Here is a 26,418-nt window from a genome sequence, read left to right on the forward strand (position 1 = left end):
ACTTGGTCAGCACTCAAAAATGCCATTGTTTATGAAGTTTTGGATCTAAGTCCCCATTACAATTCCCCCCACCCTCCCCATAAACATACTGGCTTCAGTTTCCGGATACAATCCCAGTGCAATAATCGTTTAGGTTTCTAGGAATGCTATATAGTTCATACAAGGCTTTCGAAGCCCGGAGGGAATCCCAGCGGTTCGGGCAGTGCGGAGCACCGGGTAACGCTCGCCTCCACACCGTCGCCGCAGCCCCTGGACTAGCACCGTGCGCAGACTTGCCGGGGCGGACCCCTCCCCTCGCCCCGCCCCGCCCCGCGCCATCCCGACCACTCAGCAGCCGCGCCGCGCCTCCGCCGCACTCCTATAGGTCCGTGTCGGGACAGGCGAGGCCTTTCCATTTTCCCGCCTTCCCCAGCCTGGTCTCACCCCGAAACCCGCACTAGCCCACGACGACTCCTCCCTGCCTTCCGTGCGAACCCCGCCCTTCCGGACACCGCGTCCCACCCGACCTGCTGTTCCGGCCTAGGCTGCTCGCCGGTCGGGGACCCGTCCCTTGGGCAGGAGGTGAGGTGGGAGGAGACCCAGAAGGGTGGGCCGCGCCCCTTTCCAAAGGGGTCGCGGGAGGCGGGGACGGGGACGGGGGCGGGGCCAATCTCCCGGGCGCCGCGTTGCCATGACAGCGGGGGGAGGGCGGGGGGAGGAGGAGGAAGAGCGCGGGAGCGGGGGGGTTGGGGGGGATGTGGAGCTGCCGCGGCCGCCACCGCAGCTGCCGCTGCCTGCTCTTTGCCGAGTCTTCCCGGAGGCGGCTGCAGGGAGCCGCTGCGGGGCCCTGCCATATTGTGTCTTCCCCTGCCCGTCCCTTGCCTTCCTCCTGCGGCGGCCGAGCTGACGGTGAGTCCCGGGCGGGCGCCCCGGGGCGGCCGCGCTCCCCGCCCGGCCCGCGGCGCCGCTCGGGGCGCCGAGGCAGCGCGGCGGCGGCCGTCCCGTGACGCGCCCGGACATTTTTGTTCCGTGGGGAATTGGCGCTGCTGGCGCGGGGTCTTCCCGGCGCGTGGGCAGGTCGCGCGTGGGCTCCCAGGGGGTGTCGCACTGGGAGGGGGAGTGTGGCCCCAGGAGTTGCGAGTTTTTCCTCAGAGGCAGTGGTCGCCGGGGAGGGGTGTCGCCCGGGGGGAAACTGCGGCGGAGGCTGCTGGCTCTCCGGGAGGGCTCGCGGTGCCCGCGGGGAGGGTCAGGGCTCCACTCGGGAGCTCTCGCGAGTCGGTGCAGTACCCCCTCCCCGGCTGGAAGTGGAGCGCGACGGGCCGGGCCGGGCGTGCGCTCCTTGTCCGGCCCCGGGCGGGCCCGGCTGGGCCGGGCGGAGTGGTGCCGGGCCGGCGCTGGGCGCGGCCAGGACTGAACTTAGAGCTGCGGCGCCCCCGGGCGTCGGGTGGGCCGGGGCAGGCCCCGGATGTGCGGGCGGCCGGCCGGCCGGCAGAGCCCACACCCTCTGCCCGTCCGAGGGCGCCCGTCGCGGGGGCTCGGGAGGGAGTGTTTCAGGGTGCCGCACGCACACTTCCTGTTTGCCGTTCCGCCGGCCCCCGAGGTTACCTCTGCTCTCCAGCCGTCTCCTTTCCCTCGCGGGGCGGGCGGCCGAGGCAGGAGGCCGGCAGGACGTCTGTCTGTCTGCCCACTTGGCCCCGCGGCCGCAGCAGATGGTCTGGAAGCGGGGGGACGGTGGGGGTTAGAGCTGCGTCTGCCCCCCGCACCCGGCCCGGGACTTGGGGTAATACTGACTCCGTGCGAGATCGTGGCCCGGATTCCGACTTGGGAGTCGCTGCAAGCGGCCCGTGCAGTGGGTTCCCTTTAGGGGGTGGGGTGGGGGTGGGGAAGCCCGCGCGTGTAAAGAAATGACCGGGACTCGCTTCGCCGGCGCGGAATCCGAGGTGAGAGGGGAGGGCGGGTACGGGGTGCCCGCGTAGTTTGGTGCCCTTTTTCCCGTCTGGCTTCCGACGGTGACAGCCACGTGGTCGCCGAGCGCGCAGTGCCATGCCGCGCCGCGCCGGGGCTGCCCTGGCACCGGTGGGCTCCTCGGGGCACGGCTTTGTCGGCGAGCCGGAGCGCTGCTTGCCTGTGTCTGTCTGGTGGTTGTGACTCGAGGAAGTGAAACAAGCTGAACGCTTACTGTATGTTCCTGCGCAAAGCTTAGTTCTGCCTCCCGACAGTTCTCTTATTAAGGTGTGCTCTCGACGTTTTTGCCTTCCTCTGCCGGTTTGCTAATTAATCGGGAAAATCTCTGCGGTGTTGGGCGCCATCCATTTAGGTACTAGGTCCGCGGATCTGGGCAATAGAATAGTACATTACGGAGTTTCCCAACTCTGGAAAACAGCCATTTTAATTTCTCCAAAAAATGTCAATGAGAGTTGAAGTGTGATCCGGAAAAAAAAAATTAATCGCAGCCTGAAAGGTTTAACTGGTAGTTTAATTTAAAAAATCACAATGACTTTTGCGTAAAATTTTTTACTTGTAAAGAAAATATACTGGTATAACCATTGAAATGCTTTCTTAGGGACGAAATAATACTCCCTGGATTAGTGAATGGTGCACTTTCTTAAAAGCTTTTCATGGAAAAGTAGTGTGGATAGTAACATGAAGAAATTTCAGTTAAGAGAATACATTTAATTTCTACCACATGACAATAAAAGGTACAAAGAGTTGCAGATAAGATTACAAACTTTTGATGACTTTTGAAAACATTAGCATTTAAACTCAATTCTTGGTTACTAAACAGATTTCAGTGCTGATGGTGTAATTTCAGTGCTGATTGCTAAGTGATTGGTTCAAAATCCTCTGCTTCGTGCGAGAGAGTTGACTCTGGCTGTTTCCTCAGATGCCAAGCCTAGGAAATCCTATGGGGCAGTTCTGTTCTCTCAGTTCTGAGTTGACTGATTGGCAGCGGATTTGGTTTTTGTGAAGAATTGTATAGAGAATCTAGCAGCACTGTGTATTAGAATTTAAAAATTACACCTTAACAGTAGTGCTCAATGAGTAGTTTAAAATATTGGAGGGCTTCAGTGCAGACTAGAGGATGCTGTTACGAGTGTGTGCGCTGACCACTGGGAGCAATGCTTAGTTGAGAAAGGGAAGTAAATGAGGTGACGAATACTTACATAAAGCAGGAAGCACTAAAAATATGCTGGAGGATCTATTGGAATGTTATTAAGTATGGAATCCAGCTATCAAAAATGAAACTTTACAAAGCACTCCCTCTATTTAACTATTTTGTGTGTGTATGTGTGAGAAATTTTAAAATGCCTTTTGTTTATATATGATTGTCATTTTAGTAGCTGGGTTTTGCTTTAAGATTGAGCAAAACGATCCTCAGAAATAGTTTTGATCATCCAATGATATTTTACTAATTTCTTAGGGAAGAAAAAGAGGTCTTGAGATTTGATATCTATTCTTAGCTCAGAGCAGGATTTAATATACCTGAAAAATAAGTTTATATATACTTAGGAGCTAAATTGTATGATACAGTCTAGTGCTGTAAGAATTGAGGGAAACCTTAGATGGCTTGAGTAGATAGAAGAGCCTCCTCGGGGAAAATAAGGCTCTTGCTATCTGATGTCTCATCTTCTCATTACTCCCACTAGATTAAGGTACCTGAAGACAATGCCACTCCAATGACCAAAACCCCTACATCAAATAGGAACACCTAACTTCTCATGACCTTTTAAGCTTTGACCCCAGCCTTCGCCCATCTTATCTTCTACTAACATATAAAATCATTATTCTCTGCCTCAACCTGGCGTTACAAGTTTACTTTTTCTTCTTTTGCTGCTCTAACATTTTTTTAAAATTGGAAATGCACCTGCACCCACCATCATAGCTGCTGCTGATTTACTCGAGCTTGAGCCCCAGCTGAAATCTTGAGCACCTTGAGAAGTCTCAGAATCAATCATGGAATTTTAGAGTTCCCTTCACCTCTGCAACTGAAAATTTTTTGCCTTCTCTAATAGCATACCATTCTTTTTTGGCTGTAGCATTCTATATGGCCTTGTTTTCATTAAATATTTTTGATCATCTACCATGTGTCATAGGAACTAAAGTTACAACATTGACCAGCACACATATTCCTCTATTTTTATTGTCTTTTTAGCTTTTATCACTATAACATAAGGCCTTTGATCACCCAGGGGAGACTTAAATTTTCTCAGGCATGTTAAATGCTTAGTGAATATTTGATTATTTTCTGAATAAAGGAAAGATGGGTGATGAAATGGATGGAAAGGTCTTTATTTACAAGTGAAGGGAACAATACAAAATAACCACTTATGCGTGGTCTTGAAAGATTGCTTCTGAATTAAATAGCATTAAGTAAAAAAGAAAGATGACATATGAACTGGAGAATGATATGATAAAAATCCGTACTTGGAGAAGGTTCAATTGATCACAGTGTACAGGATTTAAACAACTAACTGGGAATAGAGAGACATGAAAACAAGACCTATTCTGATGTGAAAAAACAAAAACCCCAATAATTAAAGTGAAGGCTTTGGGAAGAAAACCTCATCAAGCGAGATGAGTTATTAAAGTATGAAAGGAGTGTAAAGTGAGTGCGAGTGAATATAAGTTGCTGTGACCAGAATTGTGGGTATAATTCATACAGAGGTGGCCATTGCAAACTTTTGTCATAGAAGTAACATTTCAAGTGTTGAGGACTAAGGACGATGCTTTATGTGACTATAATTAATACTATAGACTTGTTTTATTAATAGCTGTTTTTCACAGAATGAGAATGCTATCACATGTAAAGATAATATTTATCATTGTTTGCCTCTTGTTTCAGTATTCCTTATTTCCCTTAATCCAATTTTTAAAATTCAAATGTTTTATTATAGTTTTACATTTAGAGAAAAGTTGCAAAGTAGTAGAGTTTCTTTATTCACCTCACTCGATTTTCTCTTGTTAACTACTTCACAACAGTGGTACATTTGTCACCCTTAAAGAAATATAATCGCCATAAACATTTTATTCAGGTTTTACTAATTTTTCTTTGATAATTGTTTTTTCTATTCCAAATCCCATGTCTAGGGCTTTCCTTGTTTGTTTGTCTCTGATGCCATGATTACTGTGGAGGAGCACTTCTCAGGAAATCTGCAGTGCTGGTTCCTGAGCTGAAATGTCTGATGTTTATGTCATGAGAGAATGCGTTAGGCAGGCACTTGAGGAGGGAAGACAACCCAGATAGTGTCATGTCTACTGCCCCCCCCCCCCACACACCTTTCTCCCTTATTGCAACAAGGGCCCATGCTAACAACAAAACCTGGCATTGTTTGCAGTCAGCCTTGATAACCTTGGGTGGGGTTGTGTTTGCTCCAGTTCACTGCTGTAGACAGATTCACACATCCCCTAATCCTACATTCTTCTTGGGGAGCAAGTCACTGAGCACAGCCCACGCCCGATGCCTTATCCTAAGTTTGATTCAAGTATGAGAAAGGTATTCAAAAAGTTTTGGGAAGTTCCATTACTTTTAAATTCCATTTTCCTAAGAACTTTTTTGGAACCCCACTTGATTCTTTTATTTTCTTCATCCTGATTTCCCCCCATAAGTAAACATTTAAACTTGGATATTTATTGAATAACTGTTGTATTTAAGTGCCAAGTTGTGAGCAAGAGTGCCACAGTCTCCTACTTTACAGGAGCTTGTGTGATTTAATTTAGCCCCTCAGCTATGTAGATCTTTGTTTCATTGTCAGAGTTTGACTTTAGGTGTGTGATGGGGTGAGGGATGTACTGGCACAGAACTGAAGACACATGGGTGTTTGATTTAATTGCCAGTAACAATTCTACATGGAGTTTTATTACCATAGAGATTCAAAGTTATGTAAATGTATTTGAGTATTTGAACCCAAATACTGCCAGAATTTAAAATCCATTTTATTTGTACTGTGACTTGGAATCTTTAAAAAACAAAAAAAACCCACACACAATGAATCTTGGCTAACCCACCCTAAACCCACTGCTATCAAGTTGATTCCAACTCACAGTGACTATGCCCACACTTTCTGAAACTGATTGTTACTTTCTGAGAGCAGATAGCCTCCTCTTCCTCCCACTGAGAGCCTACTCGGTTTGAAACACTAACTGTGGGAGCTGCTGTCCCACTGCTAACCAGGGCTTCATGCTCTAGAAAGAAGAGGGAAAAGTACAAGGTAGGGAGAGAAAAGTATTTATAGAACGTCTATTATGTGGTAGGAATGCTACTATTGATAAGTATAGTGAGGTAAGTAAGTGCTGTTATTCTGAGACTCACGGAAAATTACGTCTTTTGCTAAAAAATTCATATATAAGTTGGTGTGTGATGAATTTTACTTCAAAACCTTGCTCTTGTTTATTGTATAAAACCCTGCTATGTTCATTCATTAAAACATTTTCTTACTATATGTTATGGTCAGTGCAGGACACTGCCCAGAAGTATATCCATGTTCTTGGGCAGTATGTTTTCAAATGGATAATGAAAATTATGTTATAAACTGTTGTCAGCATTTCTTAAAACACTAGAATAGAAAATTTCAATACATGTTAAGTGTAAAAGTATTTGCTTGAAATGTTGTTTCAAATATATGTGTGTCATGAATCTTTATGAAAAACTTATTTCTTATTGTGGGATAGCATCAGAAATTTGAAAGCCTAGTGGCAGAGATGGAAAGTTAAACAAACGAATAATTCCAAATAGCTAATAATTACTATAATGGAGATAAAAACATGGGATCACTGTGAGATGAAAATTTAATAAGAGAAAAAGTTGTTATTTAACATCTGTCAATTTGTAAAGGCCACCATTCAATTCTCATGATACCTAAGGGCCTGTGGAATAGTTTTTGGTCTGCATCTAGATTTTGGTTGTCTTGTAATAATAATTTTTCAATATTTAACTGTTGATTCATTTTACACAAAAACTGCAAGTTTGTCATCACTTGAAAATCAGAATATTATATCAACATTGGTTTAATGTCCCTGGATGAAGATAATTGGTTAAAGTTTATAAACCCAGGTCCCCTTTATAGGCAAACCCCAGCCCTATCACTTTCTGTTGTCTTTTGCCACTTCAGCTTCTTTGAATTGTTTGCCTCCGTGTCTAGTCCTTGTAGACATTTTAATAATTTGCTTTGTGCAGTACTCTGAAGAGTGTTCTGAAAGGGGCTTTGGGTGTTTGAAAGATCACTTTGATAGAATTGGGAAGTGTGGTTTGGAGGCGTCTGAGAAGGGCCTATTAGAATGTTAGTATTATGGAGCAGGAAAGGGCGTTCCCCCTGAACCTATGGCACTTTGTGCCCTTCTCACAGCACTTACTGTGTGGGTTCTTTATCAGAAGTCATCATGATGCTTTTTGCTCTCTATGTTTTTAGCTGATTTTACTCACTGCTTAGCTCTATTAATCCAAGACAAGTTGATAAGTGGTGATTTTTTTTCTGTTTCATAATTTTGTTTTTTTGTCTTTTGGAATATCATTATGAGAATAAAATTTTAGACAACACTTTCCTGTCATTCTACTATTTGGTACATAGGAAAGACTTTTTTTGGCTTGAGTCTTTTCCTTTTATGTAAAGCCAAAATTTTATGATAATTGGGTCCTTGGATTCCTCAAACAATGAAGGATTGTTTTCTTTCTTTTAAAATCATTTTATTGGGGGCTCATACAACTCTTATCACAATCCATACACACATCCATTGTGTCAAGCACATTTGTACAATTATTGCCATCATCATTCTCAAAATATTTGCTTTATATTTGAGCCCTTATTATCAGCTCCTCCTTTTCCTCCCTACCTCCCCCCCCCCGCCATTCCTCCATCATGAACCTTTGATAATTTATAAATTATTATTTTTTTCATGTCTTACACTGACTGATGACTGCCCTTACTCACTTTTCTGTTGTCCATCTCCCTGGGAGAGGGTTATAGGTAGATCATTGTGATTGGTTCCCCCTTGCTCCCCCACCTTCTCCTTCCCCTCCTCGTGTGGCTAATCTCATTAGTGGTCCTGAGGGGTTTGTCTGTCCTGGATTCCTTGTGCTTCCAGGTCTTATCTGTACCAGTGTACATCCTTTGTTCTAGCTGGATTTGTAAGGTAGAATTGGGGTCGTGATAATGGGGGGAGGAAGTATTCAAGAACTAGAGGAAAGTTGTATGTTTCATTGGTGCTACACTGCACCCTGACTGGATCATCTCCTCCCTGTAACCCTTCTGTAAGGGGATGTCCAATTGCCCACAGATGGGCTTTGGGTCTCCACTCTGTACTCCCCCTCCTTCACAATGATATGATTTTTGATGCCTGATACCTGATCCTGTCGACATCTCATGATCACACAGGCTGGTATGCTTCCTCCATGTGGGCTTTGTTGCTTCAAAGCTAGATGGCTGCTTGTTTATTTTCAAGCTTTAAGACCCCAGACACTGTATCTTTTGATAGCCAGGCATCATCAGCTTCCTTTACCACATTTGCTTAAGCACCTGTTTTGTCTTCAGCTATCATGTCGGGAAACTGGGCATCATGGAATGCCAGGTTAATAGAACAAAGTGTTCTTGCATTGAGGAAGTACTTAAGTAGAGGCCCCATGTCCAGCTACTATTTTAATACTAAACCTATAAATATATGTTCAAAGGTCTATTCTCCCATCAAAATTATATTTACTTATGTACGTCCCTGTATTTAGACCTCTGTAAATGCCCTTTACCTACTAGTTCTTTCCTCTAGTTCCTTTTACTTTTCTTCTTGTCTCACTATCATGTTCAGTCCTCATTTGAGTTTCAGTGATTCCTCTAAGTTCCATTGCCCTTGATCAAGCCATACCAGGCCTCCTACACCCTCCTCGGCATCGATTATAGATCACTTGTCCCTGGGTTTGTTAACACCCACTTCCTGTTTTCTTTTATTTAACTATTGTCATGTGGATTCCAATTCATTGCCATTAATTTACTGAAACATTATTGTATATTCTATCTTTTTCTAAAGTGTATTGATTATCCCATTTCCAGCTTACATGGCCAGTGTTGTATGAGAAGTATGACTTATATCTGCCCGAGTTCCCGTTTGAAACACTGCCTAATGTGCACCATTCTCATAATCATTGCTGTGGCTGAGTCCATAGTTGCAGTCATTATGTCAGTCTATTTTGTTCAGGATTTTCCTCCTCTTCACTGTTTCGCTCTGCCTTACCAAGCTTGACGTCTGTCCACAGGAACTGGCGCCTCCTGATGACTTTGTCCAAAGTACTTGAGATGAAGTCTGGCCATCTTGCCTTCAAAGGGGCTTGCTTCTTCCAAGAGTTTGTTATCTGTCCAGTTCATGGTATCTTCTGTATTCTTAGCCATCAACACAATTCAGCTCCATTACTTCTTCTGTGGGTCTTCCTTATTGTCCAGCTTTTACATGTATATGAAGCATTTGAAAATACCATGGTTTGAGTCTTTGTACCTTAATAATTAAAGCAACATCTTTGTTTTTGGATGCTTTCAAAAGGTCTTTTGCAACAAATGAACTTGAATTGTTCATTCAAGTAACATGAAATCTTTAACAACTTAAGTCTTTCTTCACTTTATCCTGTTGCTTATTTGTCCAATTGTGAGGATTTTTGTTGTTTACAGGTTGAAAATATGGTGAAAGACTCTCACTGAGGCACAGCAGATCTGAGTTTATAACAGGAAGTGTCTCTTGAACGGCAGCTGCCTCTTGGTCCATGTGCAGGTTCCACATGGACATAATTCAGTGTTCATATGACCATTACATACTGTAATCTCATGTTTTAACCCTCATTTACTCAAGTATGCAAATAGAACCTTTTAATGTTCACCATCAATCTTTCTGTTGCCTGTAGTTATTTGGCTTCTATTTTAATCTAGTTGATTCCTTAGGAAGGGCTTATGAAAATAATGATCTCTGAGTTCTTTTACACTGTTAACCCTATGTAGTTGAAATTCAATTTTATCAGTTACAAAGTCCCTGCCTCACTTTTTCTTTGTTTAAATATATTAAATATGTTACCTTAAAGATTATCAATGTTATCTCAAATATATATTATATGTTGATATCTTAATGTTACCTTTATTATCTTAAATTACCTTTCTAATGCTGTGACCCTTTAATACAGTTCTTCATGTTGTGGTGACCCCAACCATAAAATTAGTTTCATTACTACTTCATAACTGTAATTTTGATACTGTTGTGAATTGGGCGACCTCTCTGAAAGGGTTGTTCGGCCCTCACAGGGGTCAAGACCCACAGGCTGAGAACCACTGTGTTATATACTTACAGAGCATAAACTTCTGTTTGAAGAGGTCAATAATAATCTAACTTTATTTCTTTTATAAGACATCAGGATTTTATTTATTTACTTATTTTCTTTAGAAGTTTCTTTAATTTTTCTAGATTATCATGATTTGGTGTTGGTCATTTTGTATTGATATTCTGAGACATACAGATTTCATATCTGTAATGAGAGACAGATATCCTTTCAATAAGTGGTTTCAGATCTTTTAAATTCTGGTTTATGCTTCTTTAATGATTTTTGTATTTTTTCCTTTGCTTTGATTTTACTCTATCTCTTTATATCTATCTATCTATGTTGGATCATCTTTGCTTGTCTTAACTATTGTCGTTTTCTCTTGAGTCTTTGATTTCCTTTTTTTTTTTTTTACATTTTATTAGGGGCTCATACAACTCTTATCACAGTCCATACATATACATACATCAGTTGTATAAAGCACATCTGTACATTCTTTGCCCTAATCATTTTCTTTTCTTTCTTTCTTTTTTTTCCCCTTTTCTTTTTTTACATTTTATTAGGGACTCATATAACTCATCACAATCCATACATATACATACATCAATTGCATAAAGCACATCCATACATTCCCTGCCCCAATCATTCTCAAAGCATTTGCTCTCCACTTAAGCCCTTTGCATCAGGTCCTCTTTTTTTTTTCCCCTCCCTCCCCGCTCCCCCCTCCCTCATGTGCCCTTTGTAATTTATACATCGTTATTTTGTCATATCTTGCTCTATCTGGAGTGATTTCCTATTTCTTTTGATTAAGTTTTCCTTCTTTCATTTCCTCTTTCTGTTAGGGTTTATTTGGTATGGTTATTCTTGTATTATTTTTAATTATTTCCAACCAGCTTTGTTTCTTATTTCACATATTTATGAGCTGCATTGCTTCATATCTCAAATTCCCTGGTCTATATATTTATTAAAATTTTATCGATGTATCACTTTTTAAATTGACATTTTATTAAATAATTATATTCTTTTTTTCATTTGTTTTTTTAAAGATCATTTTATTGGGGGCTCTTACAACTCTTATAGCAATCAATTGTATCAAACATTTGTATATATGTTGCCATCATTATTTTCTAAAAATTTACTTAATATTTGAGCCTTTGGTATCAGCTCCTTTTTTACCCTCCCTCCCATCCTCATGACTCCCTGATAATTTATAAGTTATCATTTCATATCTTACACCAACCGCTATCTCCCTTCCCCTGCAGTTTCTTGCCCCTTCCTCGCCCCACCTTATCCTCCTGGTAACCCTACTCCTTCTCTTCCTGAGAGGCTTATCTGACCTGGATTCCGTGTGTGGTGAGGTGTTTGCATCATTAGCAAACGTAGTGGATAGTGTTTGAGATTTCCTGACTATTGTGCTCCTCTGTCTGGACTCTTGTTGCTTCATCTTGTGTGTCTCTTATCCTGCTCAGGTTTGTTTCCCTCTCAAACGTTTCTCTCAAGTGTGGAGCTCTGCCTTGGAAAGGAGACTGTAGTTTCAGTTTCAAGAGTTCAAGGTGACTAGACGGTTCCCAGGCTTGTAGGTCTCACTGTGGGTCCCTTAGACTTAGCCACTATTTGAAGTAGACACCTCAGTTTTAACTTTTATTCACAAATGTTCCTTTGTGTTTTCTAGTAAATACCTGCTGTGTTTCCATTTTCAAATCACTCAGATAAATACTTCTCTATGTATTTTTTTCACTGAGACCCTGATAGGAAACAAGTCTTGTGGCTTTTGGTTTGTGTTTAGTTCTTTGTCTTTGCAGGTTTACTGAGATACTTTGTATAATAGCTTTGTTGTAAATGTTTTCCAGGGGTTTTCAAATTTGCTCTATAGTTAGTTGGTCTGTTTTTATGTAAATTAAGAAAGAATAAAAAATCATGTTGCCATCACAGCTGCTTTCTTACCTGATTTCTGGGGGAGAGGGGGGTTATATCTTTTTCCCCCCCCGAAATCTTGACAAATCCTTACCATTTCCATTTTTAAAATGTTATCACTTTTCTTCATTGCTATTACATGACAAAAAGCTTTGAAACCTGCTCTTTCGCCCTAATTGTTTCTTCTTAATAGAGAGAGCATTTTAAGAATCTATTAAAGATCCTTTGGGAAACATGTGAAAGGGTCATGGGATTATTTTGCAAATATATGAGTGCTAGTGCTGTCAAATCTAGTCCCTAGCTACCTCCAATACTTAAAGACTAATCTGCAGTTTTTTGTATATGTAGAGCCATTCTTAAATTATGGGGAAGGAGTTATGTTTAATAGCTTACTGTTGATTGGTGACATTACTTCCATTTTTAGATAGTAAGGATATTCCCTGCATTGGTGATTATTTTCCTTCTTTGTATTCATTTTTTATTTTACCAGTTTTATTGGCACTTAATTTCCACATCACACAATTCAGTAGTTCAGTCATATAGAGAAGGGTTGTACAATCACTACCACAATCAAATTTAGAACATTTTTCTCTTCCCGCCGCCCCCCCATGGTTAATCAATTTTCAAATGAGTTGTGTAATCACCATCAGATCCAGTGCTCCTTCCACCCTCCCACACAGTGTTTGCTCCCCCAGCCAACTGGCCCTCGCTGTCTACCCTTCTCTACCCTTACCTCCCCTATAACTCTTGTGTCAGTTCTTATTTCTATGAGTCTGCTCCTTCTGTGCCTCACAACCTGGAAAACCCAAAAGAAACAAAAAACAAAACAAAGTGGTAAGGATAAAGTAATAGTAATGCAGAGATAAAAATACAAAGAATGAGTGAGAAAGAAATGACCACCATGAATATTTAAAAGGCCAGAGAGGAAATTTTTTTTTATGGAGCAAGCAAGAAATACTTGCACCTAGAACAATTTCAGGTTGGGTCAAGAGGAAGGTCAACTGACCAAGTATCTAGTATAATCACTATTACTGTGATCTCTCTGATAACAAAGCTGTTTGAGACCCTTGCCTGTGGCTAGAGGGGATCTGCCAGCTGCTCAATCTAACTTGATAACTGCAGATGGGTTTAGGGCTTCCACTGCCCTCATAGCCTTCTACAAATTGGGTGTTCGCAATGTAGGCTCTGACAGGTTTCCCTTTTGTCATATTTGAATAACAAGATGGTGTCCTCTGTGGACTTATTTGACTCCTTACTTTGATGGCTGCTTGTTTGAATACAAGCTTTTTTTTTTTTGAATCATTTTACTAGGGGCTCTTACAATTCTTATCACAATCCATCCATTCCATCCATTGTGTCAAGAACATTTGTACATGTGTTGCCATCATCATTCTCAAAATGTTTTCTTTCTACTTGAGCCCTTGATATCAGCTCCTTATTTCTTACCCCCCCTTCCTCATGAACCCTTGATAATTTATAAATTATTATTTTGAATACAAGCTGTTAAGACCCCAGATACTTCCTATCGATAGCCAGGCACCATCAGCTTTCTTCACCACACTTTGCTGTAGCACCCTTATCTTCAGTGATCATTGCTAGAGGGTGAGTATGGAGCACGGCCATGTTTTCCAAACTAACTGTTCTTTAATTGGGACTAGAGTTCAGTGGGGGCCCAGAATCCATCTGCTTGTCCCTGGGATATGCGTAACTCAGGTTTACTTTGGCAGTTGTATTATGTCAAATTCAACTACCCCACCAACAGTAAGAACCAACTAGCAGACAACAGAAGACAAACACAAACAACAAGCAACCTAAATTAGGCAGGAGAACAGAAACCCATAGAAACAGAAAAATAAAATATTGTCATCCATCCCCCTGGGGTATGTGGTGATTGTACTTGTAACATCATTAGTTTTTTTCCAATGGCACATCACTGTGGACACTAGGTGTGAGGAATCTATGCCAGTACAGTTCCACTGTGAACCCCAACTCATGAGTTCCATACACATCTCCCATTCCATTGAGCTCTGTTGACCCTAAGCAACTGGATCAGTTCTTGCAAGTTCAAATCCCTGCCCAACAGATAAAAACCTGTCATGTCACTGGAAGGGGGTGCTTTGAGGTACTAAATATATGGTGCCCCCCTTTCTATTGGACTCCCACCACCAAACGGGTTCCCCTGCAAGGTCCAATGATCACCACTTCACAGATCCGGGGCAGCCCATTTATTTTCTACCTCTCTCATATACAGCTTTTTATCAGGAGAGACCAGTGAGATGGACCTCATGCTTGGTAAACATGGGTTGACACAATGGCTGCAGCAATGGGCTCAAACATAAGAACAATTGTGGGGAGGGCAGAGGACCAAACAGCACTTTGCTCTGTTGTATGTAGGGTCACTAATGAGTTGGAACCGTAAGTGCACATGTTGGTTTGGACATGACATTGATTGCCATCATAAAGTTTGAGAAGATGGTTTTCTGAACTAAGTTTAGTCTAAGAACTATTAGTGCTTTTCCATCATTGCATTTAATAGCATATGAGGCATATTAAACCTATTTTAAATTTGGTTTTGATAATAGAATCTCAAATTATGTTGTCATCAACATTGTTAAAAACGTGTTAGAAACAGCTTTTTTCCTAATCAAAATAGTTCTCATTCATTTTTTTTTCTATTTGTGGGACTACTTTTGAGATCTGTGTAAAAGGTAGGGTTATGTGTTAGGGATTCATCATAAATAAAGTTATTTGGTCTTTATACATAAAAAATTATTAAGATTGGCTAGACGCAAATGTGTTTCATTTGTTAACTTGTAAGCTATTGCTTCATCTTAACTTCCCCAAGGAACAGTTGAGACATTTGAGAGAAAATGCTCTAACAATATGAAAGATACCATATCTTAAATAAACAAAACCAAACCCATTGCCATCCAGTCAATTCTGACTCATTGAACTTTATACATGGTTTTTAAGGTTGTAAATCTCTATAGGAACAGATAACCTCATCTTCCTCCTAAGGATTTGAACTGCCTAGCTCGCAGTTAATCAGTCCACGGCTTACACACAGGTGCCATTTGGTCTCTCATATCTTACGCTTATTGTGTACAAACAGCACAAAATTATTTAGATGGAAATAGAAGTTAATGATGGTTTACAAACCGCATGTATGCAAGACAAGGTAGATAGAGTTGGGTATTCAGATTACTGTGACAGTTTTTTCACCTAAGATTTTAGTGTTTTTCCTTTCAGCATGAGTAAGAGGTTTTTCTTCACACTCGCTTTTACTTCCTTTGTTACCTCCATTTGAGAAGCTGTTTCTGTAAGAGGAACAACTTTGACCTTTTTGTATTCTGTCTCCAGTCCATTTGACAAGAAAATGCACCTGCATACTTTTGTTATTGTTCGGAGACAATGCATCACATGTGGTGTCCCCTGAATCAATGACTAAGAAGCAGTTTTATTCCAGGAGACAGACCATAATGTTTCAGTTGTCTTGGATGCATGATACCATATAGCATTATAATCATGGAGGGGGCAATATTTATGATGGAGGATCTTAATCAAACAATACATTGATAAGTCAATAGGGAAAGATGATGAATTTCTTCCTTTTGTGTGTCTTTCCTTCCCCTTAGTCTTCCTTACCTGAAGGTACCAATGTTTTCAGTGGACAGAATATCTTTAAAGCACCAGCGTTTGTTATTTGTTATACCACTGCCTTTGTAGAGTAGAACTGCTCTGTTAGGTTTCAGAGAGGACATCTTCATGGGAGCAGACAGGGCTCTGTTTCCCACCGGAGCAGTCCATGGGCTTGACCTGCTTGCAGGCCAGCACTTAACCCTCATTGCTACCAGGGCTCTTGTTTGTTATACCAAAACTAAACCAAACTCACTGCCATCAAGTCAGTGCTGACTCAATGTCCCTTGTGTGGGTTTCTGAGTCTAACTTTTTTTTATTTAATCATTTTATTGGGGACTCATACAACTCATCACAATCTATACATACATCAGTTGTGTCAAGCACATTTGTACATTCGTTGTCCTCATCATTCTCAAAATATTTGCTCTCCACTTAAACCCTTAGTATTAGCTCCTCATTTTCCCCCCTGCCTCCTTGCACCCTTCCCTCATGAACTCTTGATAATTTATGTTATTATTTTGTTATGTCTTACATTGTCTGATGTCTCCCTTCACCCACTTTTCTGTTGTTCATCCCCCAGGGAGGAGGTTATATGTAGATCCTTATAATTGGTTCCCCCTTTCTACCCCACCTTCCCTCCACCCTCCAGTATCGCCACTTTCACCACTGGTCCTGAAGCGATCATCTGTCCTGGATGCCCTGTATTTCCGGTTCCTATCTGTACCAGTGTACATTCTCCGGTCTAGCTGGATTTGGGATCATGATAGTGGGGGGAGGAGGGAGAAAGAATTTAAGAATTAGAGGAAAGCTGTCCATTTTATCGTTGCTGTGCTGCACCCTGACTGGCTCATCTCCCTGCGACCCTTCTGTAAGGGGGTGTCCCGTTACCTACAGGTGAGCTTTGGATTTCCACTGCGCACTCCCCCTCATTTACAATGATATGATTTTTTGTTCTTCGATGCCTGATACTTGATCCCTTTGACACCTCTTAGGCACACAGGCTGGTGTGCTTCTTCCATGTGGACTTTGTTGCTTCCGAGCTAGATGACCACTTGTTTATGTTCAAGCCTTTAAGACCCCAGACGCTATATCTTTGGATAGCCGGGCACCATCAGCTTTCTTCAACACATTTGCTTATGCACCCATTTGTCTTCAGCTATCATATCAGGAAGGTGGGTACAAAATGATATGAATTTTTGTTTTTTGATGCCTGATACCTGCTTCCTTCGACACCTCTTGTGGTCACACAGGCTGGTGTGCTTATGTGGGCTTGTTGCTTCTGAGTTAGATGGCTGCTTGTTTACCTGGAAGCCTTTAAGACCCCAGACACTCTATCTTTTGATAGCCAGTACGACATTTGCTTATGCACACATTTGTCTTCAGTGATTGTGCTGAGACTAACTTTTTAACAGTGTCGAAAGCAAAATTCTTTCTCGAAGATGGTCGTGGGTTCAAACTGACCATGTGGATCGAAACCCAATGTGTAACCACTACACCACCAGGGCCCCCTTGCAAATCAGTTGTTCCCAGTAAAAACATGCTAGACAATTATTGCCACCAACTCCTAATTTAAAAAAAAAAATAGGAAGGCAATAGTTTTCCTTTCAAAAATTAGTAGTCTTTCAAATTTTGAAAATAATGATCTATAAGTGGCTAAAATACCTTGTCAAGTGTGTTGTAATCATATTATACTCTTGAATAATTCCTGGAAATAAAACGCTATGGCTTCTATTCTTAAGAAATGGTACATTATTATATTTAATAAATATGGTCATTCCTAAGGGAATTGGAGGTGAGAAAAAGGTAGGGAAGGTAATTAGAAATGTATTTTCATTCTGTAGTATATCTTAAAGGTCATGTGTGAAAAATAATTTAGGTAATTATCATTTTTTATAATTTAATGTACATTTGGATTTTTATGATATGCTTTCTATCAAAAACATTAGTGATCTCAAATAAGTGAATGACTGCCTGTTTCCATTTGCAAGGATTATTTTAGCCCCCCTCCTTTTTTTAAAGTTACTTCAAAGTGATTAGATGGAAGAACTACCAATCTGAGATGAGGCCTGCTCTCTGATTACTTTTTTGACATTTGCAAGCAATGGTTTACAGATGATATTAAATTCTTGGGCTGAGATGGTACAAAGACCACCTAAAAGAAACAAGATATTGTGAACATATTAAAATAGTGTAACCAAAAAAATTCACTCCTTTGTCATATGCTTCAGGAATACAGCTGTGTCAGCATTTAATGAGACAGGTTTTTAAGTAGGAAAATAGAATAGTAAGACAAGACTGTTTAGAAACAGCTTTATCTGTTAGTAGGCGCTGCTTAGTGTGAAGTAATCATCCTTTGCTTTTAGCCTAAACTGACTGCAAGTCCTCTTCCTGGCCTCTGGTACAATTGCTTCAACTTCTTTCCATACTAGTAGAACATAACAGATGGTATGGTTCTTTTTCACTCTAGTATGACAAAAAAGCTTTTCAGAGACTGTGAAAATTGATTTTCTTCTTAACCTTCTCTGGGTAGTAGGAAATAAATATTTAATTACTGACTCAAAGGTGTAAGGAAAAATTAATTGGTATCAAGGTTTGATTGTCATTTTGTTTTTGATTTGAGGCTTTTGGGCACTAATTTTTTTCCTAATAAGACTTAGACAGTGTACTGGATTAAGTATAAAATTTTAAATAAGATTTATTTAGTGAATAACAGCAGCTAATGAATTTAGGGCTCAATAACTGTAAAGTCATAAAATTGAAAATAACACAAAAGAGACCCAATAATATAATTTCTAATATTTAAAAATATTATATTTAATGCAATTGTGCATTAAATAAGTTGTTACTTGAAATTATTCCTTATTTGCTATTTACATGTAGGACTTATTAAAGTATACACCAAAAAATGTGTATGTTCATGATAATTGCTAGATGAGAATCTACTGTATATACTCGTGTATAAGCTGAGTTTTTCAGCACAAAACGGGACCAGTGCCCGTTATCTCGCTGGTGATTGCTGTTTCTCCGCTGTTCATTCAAAGCCCCACTGACACTGCAGGGCTTTGAATGTTTGTCTACTCACATCTAACCAATCAGAGCCGTCTTATGACGTGGACGGCTCCAGTTCACAGAAGCACCCGTAGTGATTCACTTACTCTGGCAGCTGAACTGGTAAGGATGTGTCTGTGGCTGGGCTCTGTCTCTCCCCTCCGGCCTCTGTGTTAATCCACATCCTGCATCCCCGCCTGCATGGACTCTTCTTCCCCCCCCCCGGCAGCTTTACCATGAAAGTTCTTTTTCAAAGTCTTGTTTTTTTAGCCTATTAGAAGTGGATGCTCTTGATGAACCAAAACAAAAACGCAGGTCATATGAGGCTGGTTTCAAAATGAAGGTTGTGTCGAGAGCAATAACAGTATTGCAAGTAGGGAATTCTGTGTTGACGTAAAGCAAGTGAGAGAGTGGCGGAAAATTAAGGCTGACTTGGAACTGATTCCAAAAGCTAACAAAGCTTGTAGTGGTTTAACATCTTTTTTGGTTTTTTTTTTTTGGTTTAACATCTTTTTATGGTACTCTAGAGATTGAATTGCATAAATGGGTTATGGAGGGTCGTCAAAATGGTTACTGCGCAACAACACATGGGAATCCACGTACGTGCTCTATAAATGGCCAAGGATGACAAATATAAAGCACCAGGTTTGGCCTACTATGTTTGAGACAAAGAACAAAGATTTCCCAGAAATTGCCACAAGACCTTGAAGAAAAAATTATGTCATGTCATTCCGGTCATTTATTATAAAACAAAGAAAGGTTTATAATTATGACCTGGCAGATATTGGGAATATGGATGAAACTGCCATGACTTTTGATCTTCCAAGCAACAGAACTGTGGCAAGTTTAGGAGTAAAACAAACCATTTTTCTCAAAACCATAGGAAATGAAAAAAGTCACTTTACAGTTCTATCATGTTTGGCTAAAGGAGCTAAGCTGAATCTTGTCATTATTTTTAAAAGATCAATTTCCCACCAAGAATTACTGTGCGTGCACATGTTAGAGGCTGGATGGATGAAGACGGAACAAAAAAATGGCTGGGAGAAATTTGGAACCAACGACCAGGAGCACCCTTAAAAAAAAAGTCATTGTTACTTGTTTGGGATATGTTCAGAGCCTACCCATCAGATGACATAAAAAAAAATTGGCAAAAGTTAGTAAAGTTACTTTAGCTGTTATTCCAGGTGGGTTTACATCTGTACTGCAGCCTCTGGATGCATCTTTGAATAAGCCTTTTAAAGACCTTGTGTGAAGGATGTGGCATGAATGGATGTCATCTGGTCAAGCCCGACTAACAGGAGGAAATCTCATGAAGCCTGACATAGAGTTAATAGCAAAGTGGGTTCGAGATGCATGGGAAGACATTCCAGAAGACATGGTGCGACGTGCCTTCCAGAAATATAGTATTAGTAATGCTATGGATGGCAGTGAAGACTGCACTTTGTATGAAAATGACAGCAGTGATGGTGATGATGGCAATCTCAGTGAGGACAGCATCTATGATGACCTCACACCAGCTGAAGCTCTGCATTGGGATACGGATGATGATGAGGAATCCAGTTTTGAAGGATTTTAACTCTTTACATTTTAGCTTGGTTGCTGATTTAGCTCAGGGAATGGTTCTCTTAAGGTATCATTGTTGGTACCTTATTGTTTTTGTTGAACCTGTTTTCCACTTACTGTGCTGGCTTACAATGTTAAATGACGTGTCCTGTGTTTTAGGTTTTTTATTTAAAATAAATGTTTAAATACATTACCCCACTGATGTCTCAATTTTTAGTAATTTTCATTTGCTTTGATTACTGAAACTCACCAATAGCTTCTGCATTTTCCACCCTAGGCTTATACTCGAGTCAATCCATTTTTCTGGTTTCCCAGGTAATAATTAGATACCTCGGCTTATATTCGAGTATCTATGGTAATTTGGGGGTTATTAAATAGTTTTTGTAATTTAAAATGCTCCAGATACATTGAAAATTATAATTTATATAGATAGTCAGATGATTACTTGAGTATTTTAATGTGATAGGACTTTTAAACAACAGATTGTAGATACTGAAATGGCTAGACACAGTCTTTATAACTATATGTAGCCATTTATATTTCCGTGCTGTTTTCACTGTAGTCTGTTTGCTGCTGTCTTCGGTTTTTATTATCGAGAATAACACTGATAGTGAAAACTCTACATTTTGTATTTCAGAGGTGTATAATTATTTGCTTTACTCTATTTTGGCATCAGGCAGGAGCCATCTAGTAAAGAAACAAACTTTTTTGGGGTCATAACTATAAAAATAGGAAAAGTTCTGTGAGTTTATATGCTTTAAGTTCTCTTGTCGGTTTTTCTTTAAGCTGCAAAGATTTGAAGAAGGGCAATATAACGAAGTATATGAAGCAACTCAATTAAGGAAGTGAAAGTCTCGTTTTAAATAAGTGTTGAAATGTTATTGCAGCTCTTCTGAGAAGGACTCATTTCAGAGTGCTGCCTGGGCAGTGGGTCCTGTCGCTCATGAGACAGATCCATTCTTTACACTGTGTGTAGTGTATATAATATATATATTACATATATACTGTGTATGTATTTTCCAAACCTCAAAAGCAAGGATAGTTACTGATTTTACTAGTGTTTGAAGGATCTGACACTTACTAGTCTACTACTTTAGGAAAAAAGTCAATAATTTGAAAAATGAATGACAGTACTGATCACCATGATCCCCACAGCTGGTATTTGTTATGAAATTACTCTGTACCTCTGTTCCAAGTGTTTTCTTTTTATTTAATTTGAACTAATAATCTATGACAGAACTATTATAATTCTGAATTAATAGGCCTCATACTTAGTGTGTAACTGAGCTAGGATTTACACCAAAGCAGTCTCTCCACAAAAAGCCCGGTGATGCTGTTGGTTTATCATTAAAGCTGTTAACAGCAAGGTCAGGCTGTCTGGTCCCATAAAGAGTTACAGCCTTGGAAGCCTTTTATCAGAGAGCCCTGGTAGCATAGTAGGTACTCTTTGCTGCCACGAGAAGGACTGGGCTTTCTACTCCCATAACAGTTCCAGTCTCAGAGACTCATAGGAAGTTCTACCCTGTCTTACAGGATTGCTATGTGTCAGCATCGAATTGATGGCAATGGCTTGTGAATTTGTTTTGGTTATGGGTCTGTTGATTCGATGACAGTGGGTTTGAGATGTTGAAAGAACAAATCTGTCTTTGATTTGTTAAAAAGCTCCTTGGGTGCCAGGATGATGAGACTTCATTTCATGTGCTTTTACCATGTTCTTAGGAGAGACCAGTTCCTGGAGAAAGACGTCATGCTTGGTAAAGTGGAGGGGCAGCAAAAAAGAGGAAGACCAAGACGTTCAAGGAGATGGAGTGACACAATGAAACTTAACAACAGTTATGTGGATGGTGCAGGACCAGGCAGTATTTTGATCAATGGTGCATAAGGTCTTGCTGAATGGGAACTGACTTGACAGCACCTAGCAACAACCACAGCGCTTGCTCTCAACCCTCTGTTCCACAGACTCCAGATAGGATTGTAATGTCAAAAGGTGATCTATGTTTTTACTTTCATGATTTTACTATCCCTCTTGCTATGTCTCTCATTCTCTCTCACACACACATAACACACGCACGTGCGTTTTCCCCCCTTCCTTTCCCCTAGTACTTATTTTCTAGCATTGTGTAGGTCAATTTCTTTCTCAAGGAAGACTTTTATTTTATATATGTACGCTATTTTGTCATACATTTTAATAGCTCTGATAACAGCCATGTGAGGAGTAGAGACCTGGGAGTTTTGTTTTGAAGTTTCTTAGACATGAATGAGGAGAGGTTATTTCCAATTGTGTATTTCTCTTTCTCTACCTTTTATTTACATTGCTAGATGTAGAGAGATACTGTAACCATAATCCAAAATAGCTAATGGTTTACTTTTAGAATGTATTTTAAACTTCTAAATACATATACTAAAATGTACTTCTCACATTTTAGTGTTTCATACTATGCTACATTCTAGCTTATCAGGAGGGTTCCTTATTCTTGATTTTCAACTAGTAACCCCAAATGGACAAAAACGGGATGTTTCCGTAGTCGAAGGAGCATAAAAGTTTTTGCATAGTTTTTTATTTTCATCTTCTGACTTTTTTACCTTTTGATGTCTACCTACTTCCAGTTGGGAATCTCTGTCATAATGAGCCACTCTTCCTGGTGGAAGTGTATCGAATCTCTCAAGTGTGCTGAGGCACAAGAAAACAAGAATCCATGGGGAGTGATCTTGCCATGAGAAACATCTCTTCCCAGCAGCATAGTAGTACTTCCTAGTACCCAGACAAGCCTTTCTACAGCAAACAATCTGAAATGCTTGAGAAAATCTTAAATACATCCATGTATCTATCTGCAAAAAGTAACTAATACTTAGGCCAAACATCAATTGGAAGCCCACAGTGAGTAAGTGGATTACTAAAGCTGACTAATGGCTTGCAGGTATTTGCCAAATCAGTTGAATTTCTGTTTTCCTTGCCTTGCAGAATTCCGGGGCCCAGAAACAAAAATCCAGGCCCAACCAAAGTGAGCATGAAGCAGGAAAATAGCCTTCCTAGTTAATCTGAAGCCATATAGGGGTAACTTCTAGACTTTAAGAGTGATCTAGAAATTCTTTCTCTTCACGGCCTTAGGATAAAAGAAATTACCTTTCTAGATTGTTGCTCTTAAGGAAAAAGCAAAATCTCACTGAAAAAATTGTTCACATAGCCAACCATTGTACTGTTTTGCAGTCTGAACCTCTATGCTAAGAATTTGGTGAATCTGATTTGTTAGCATCCTCAAAGGCTTGATTTAAACAAACATTTCTAGCCCACTGCTATGGAGGCTATTGCGACCCTAGACAGAGTATCATATATACTTGTGTATAAGCTGAGTTTTTCAGCACATTTTTAATGCAGTTATTGTGGTAAAATTAGGTGCCTCGGCTGATATTCAGGTTGGCTTATACTCAAGCATATACAGTGAAACTGCCCCATAGAATTTCCAGGCTGCAAGTCTTTAATGAAGTACACTGCTACAGCTCTGTAGAGCAGAGCGCTTGCTGGGTTTGAGCCCCTGACTTTTGGTTGGCAACTGAGTTCTTTAAGTCATTTCCAAATTGACCTAATTTTTTTGTTGTTGTTGTTGACATTTTTAATCATTTTATTGGGAGCTCTCACAGATATCATAACATCCCGTAGTTCGGTCACATCAAACAGTATTGTACAGTTGCTACCACAATGAGTTTCAGAACATTTTCTTCTTGAGCTCAATTATCAGCTCCCCTTTACCTCCTCCTTCCCCTACCCTAGTCCCCAGGAACCCTTATTTATTTTCCCTGAGATAACGTTGTTGTTTTTTTAACCATATCTCACACAATTCAATATGCAATTTTAATTTAATATGCAATTCTAATCGTTGATGCCATTGAGTGGGGTATACAGTCATCTGTGCCATGAGCTCCTTATTGCCCCTTCCCCCCTAGGGAACCTTTTCTCCTGTTGCTGTTTCCAAAGGGTTACCTATCTTGGCTTTCATGTACCAAGTGATCTTAAATATATAACTGAACATATGCAAATCTAACATGATTAATGAGGTAAAACAAATAAAAACTATAATAGTAAGGGGAGGAAATATTAAAGAACTAGAGGATGGCTGCTTGTTTAACTACAAGCCTTTAAAACTATTGGACACAATCAGCATTCTTTACCACATGTGCTTATGTACACTCTTTTTTGTCTTCAGCAGTTGTGTAAATTGACCCAATTTTAACCCAAGTTTCAAAAATTCCCATTGGTAAAGTTCTAATGCAAACAAGTGGCTTAATAATAAAAATTTTAAACTTTCCAAGAAAATCAGGTATGATAACAAGTGAATCAGAATCAGACCAACAAATAGCCCTATTTTGGAGTTATTAATAAGCTTAAAAATTAGGAAAAGGGCAAACATTTGAAAAAGGAATCACTTTTGAAAAAATATAATTATAAAAATGCAGTATATGGGTAAAGTAAATTGACTCGAAGAAAAACTGGGTAAGTCTGAAGAAAATAGTTCAGAATATAATACAGAGGTGTAAAATATGGAAAATATAATAAAGAGAAAAAAAATTCTAATGAAAGACAAATTACCTTTGATACTTTCAAGAAAAATAATGGAAAAAACCAAAGAAATGGAATACAAGAGGCCTTCAAAATCTATGTGGAAAACGTAATTGAAAAGTAATGGAATTTTTCAGAAACTTAACAAAAATCATACTGAAAAAATAACCACCAACTTAGAATTCAGTAGTTAATAAAAACATCCTTGCAGGGCAAAGTAAGCACCCGAAAACCGACCAGCAGAATCTCATTTAAAAGAAATGCTAAATTGCATATTTTTAAGTAGTTGAAAACTGGTCATAAATATAGCAACTCTGAGAGTCAAGAAGGAATTGACTGGATGGCAGGGAATGAGGGTGCATCGTCGGGTTACATGTTGGGCTGCTAACTGCAAGGTCAGCAGTTTGAAAACCAGCCTCTCCAGGGGAGAAAGATGAGACTTGCTACACCTGTAAAGATTTTCTGTCTGGAAACACACAGGGGCAGTTGGTTCGACTTTGCCCACTGTAGTCACCATGAATTAGAAGTGATACGATGGCAGTGAACATGGCATGTAGAATAGACTGCAAGGAAAAGAAGGTTAAGAGTAAATTAGTAGAAAAAAATATGCCAAGTGAATATCCATGAAATGAAAATTGGTGTATCACTTTAACTAGGTCTTAGGACAAATAGAATTACTAAAGGAAAAAAGAATTGCTACATAAGGGTATATGGTAGGTACTGGGAGATAGAGAACACTTAAGTTCATCTACTAATAACTACAGCCACAAAATTAGTAAAAAAATAACCAAAAGTAAAAATTGATAAATTTTACTGGTATAGTGGGGAGTTTTATTAATAGCAGCTCATTTATTTATTTCTCAGATTTTTAAATAATTAAAGCAGTCCCTTTCCCTACCCTATAAAACAAACAATGTGAATATAGAAAAAATGAAATGTTAATTAGTTTGATCTAATAGACATTTATATATTTTTAATCACAGTGTAAACATCAACTAAATAGGAGAAACTCACTTCCTGGACCATCAAACAAGTCTTTAACTCATTTCAAAGATTGGTATCCTACAAATCATGTAAAATACCAATTCCGTTAGGTAACAATCTATTAAAATCTTTTATTAGAAAAGTTACATATATTTGAAAGGCAAGATTGTATATGAACCTAGGGGTAGTTTCAGAACATATTTAGTTGTATGATACCTTAAAAATCTGGAAAGATAAATAATGTAGTGTTTAAGAATCCTAACATGGTAATTTTTATACAATCCATTAAAATGATAGGAAAAATCCATTTTGTTAGAATCAAAGTTTTATGATTTTAATTTAGTTATTTTGGGGCAAAAAAAGCTACTTTCTTGTGAAGCTGCATGTTATGTTTTAGACATTATGAGAAAACCTTTGCGTTTCTCTTCTCTTGCTTAGTCTCTGTAAAGTGTTTTCT

At 39.9% G+C, this 26,418-nt stretch overlaps 1 protein-coding gene across 5 annotated transcripts in view; it reads left to right on the plus strand.

Moving 5' to 3' along the window:
• Positions 1-454: 454 nt before the first annotated feature.
• Positions 455-26,418, plus strand: part of FOXN2 (forkhead box N2) — a 76,070-nt gene continuing 50,106 nt past the window's right edge. Inside the window, exons 1-2 of one of the 5 annotated variants that reach the window (XM_075536087.1) lie at positions 456-561; positions 22,142-22,409. The gene's annotated coding sequence lies outside the window, so the exon portion shown is untranslated. Of the gene's footprint in view, positions 562-724; positions 889-1,858; positions 1,920-22,141; positions 22,410-26,418 lie in introns of those variants that run through there. The other 4 variants (XM_075536085.1, XM_075536086.1, XM_075536089.1 and 1 more) reach the window with 4 other exon arrangements.

Source organism: Tenrec ecaudatus, chromosome 17 (assembly GCF_050624435.1).
Source record: "Tenrec ecaudatus isolate mTenEca1 chromosome 17, mTenEca1.hap1, whole genome shotgun sequence".
In the NCBI taxonomy this organism is placed as follows: Eukaryota; Metazoa; Chordata; class Mammalia; order Afrosoricida; family Tenrecidae; genus Tenrec; species Tenrec ecaudatus.